This window comes from Macaca thibetana, chromosome 9 (assembly GCF_024542745.1).
Source record: "Macaca thibetana thibetana isolate TM-01 chromosome 9, ASM2454274v1, whole genome shotgun sequence".
NCBI classification, from domain to species: domain Eukaryota; kingdom Metazoa; phylum Chordata; class Mammalia; order Primates; family Cercopithecidae; genus Macaca; species Macaca thibetana.
Genome location: NC_065586.1, coordinates 53,124,773 through 53,126,565, shown reverse-complemented (window position 1 = coordinate 53,126,565; position 1,793 = coordinate 53,124,773). Strand labels below are relative to the sequence as shown.

At 44.9% G+C, this 1,793-nt stretch overlaps 1 pseudogene; it reads right to left on the bottom strand.

Moving 5' to 3' along the window:
* Window positions 1-772: 772 nt before the first annotated feature.
* LOC126962465 (40S ribosomal protein S7-like) lies at window positions 773-1,360 on the bottom strand (annotated as a pseudogene).
* Window positions 1,361-1,793: the final 433 nt, after the last annotated feature.

Sequence of the window (1,793 nt, the reverse complement as noted above, 5' to 3'; positions counted from 1 at the left end):
TTGGCTGAAGAAGTCAGTATTATATTGGTTACTACTACTTGGCCACTCTCGAGTGGGTTGCACATCAATAAGGTAGATGAATAGAACATGAATAATTGCTGGCATTTGATTTTGGCTAAATGGAAAAGCCCCATGGTTGTCCCTAGATGGGCTGCCTCAGTGGGGAGTGGGCCTCCTCCATGCTGACCTGAATTGCATCTGTTGGGGATGCTGGAGGGGCAGCCTTTGCTCCCTTCCTGCTAGACAGGGGGTAGACAGGCTTTGTCTTTCCTCAGTGGGTGCTGACGGTGGTCAATATCCGGCAGAGCACGGCTGCCTCTTCGTTGCCATGGATACTACTCTGGTCCAAGCCGCCTCTGTTTCTGGGACTACTGTGTGGCCTTCTTCACTGATTTCTCTGCACCTACCTGGCCTTGCATCTTTCTGAACATTTTCCACTCTGTAGCTGGCATTCTGTGAATAAGGCCACATCACTTAGACTTCAACAACTTCCCACTGCACTGGGAATGAGGTCCAAACATCTTACTGTGGCCTACGAGAATTTACAAGATCTGGCCCAGCTTACCCACGTCCTGGTATCAAACCACCCTCCCCCTGTTCATGAGCACTGGCTCTTCCCTGTCTCAGGCCTTCAGCACTGGCAGCTCCCTTTGCATGGAGAGTTCTTCACATGTTTAGGTCTGTCTCATTCTGCAGATTTGCTCAAATATCCTTTCTTCAGATAAACCTTTCTTCTTCTAAATGTGAATATACTTTATTTAGTCATTTTTGTTTATAATGGAAACTCTGGAAATTTAAAATTAACATTTTTGCCCAGGAACTCCCTTATAGACACCAGAAAAGGTTTCAACCTTGTGCCCCACATGGTTCTGCTGTGCTTTGTCCAAAGGAACCTTCCTGAGCTGAATGCTAGCCAGTTTCACGCAGATTCTTTTGCCCCCAATTTCACTTGGGAAGACCAAGTCTTCAAGGATTGCATCATGCGTGGCTATTAGGGTGCAGCTCCTGGGACACTTTTGCTTATTTTTTTGTATTGTTTTTTCAAGTCGGCATAGGCAGACTTCTCCTCTGAGCAATAAAGACAGCATGCTTCCCACCGAACTTTTTCTCCAATTCATGTACTATCTGGACTTGGATTTTTCTGGAAAGATTTCAGCTGAGGAACGGGAACAATGATTATAATAAGCTTTGTGACCATCATCAACTTCAGGTTTCTTGGCTGCTGTTATATTCAGCTCCCTGAGCTGAGCCTTGAGATCCAAGTTCATCTTCAGCTCCAGAAGATCCTGGAGATGCTGGACTTGAACTTGTCTGGCTTCTTGCCATTGGGCTTCATGATCTTGGTGCTTGAACTGAACATGGCCGTCTTCTTCCTAAATGCCAGCCTAGGAAGAAGGCCAAGTCTCACGAGAGCTCAGAAATCAGATAAACCTTTCTTGACTGTTATCTATAGCATCCCTAAACTTACCTTGCCCTGGTACCCTCTATAACGTCACCCTTTATATGCCCATCAGAGCACTGATTTTCTGAAATTGTCTTTGTTGTTGTTGTTGATTAGACCATCAGAAAAATGTACCATTGAATAGAGCTCTCTACAAAGCTCTAGGTGTCTGAATATTTGGCCAAAACTTCTAGAGTCGTTTCAAAGCCACACATGGCCAGGAACATGACAATGGAAAGAATCTTGTCTAAAACATTGTTTCCATATATTTTGAGGCTTGGTTATCTCTTGCAGGCCAGAGTCTGTTTCCTCATTGGCAGTAAGAACAGTAGGAAATGGACCATACATGCTC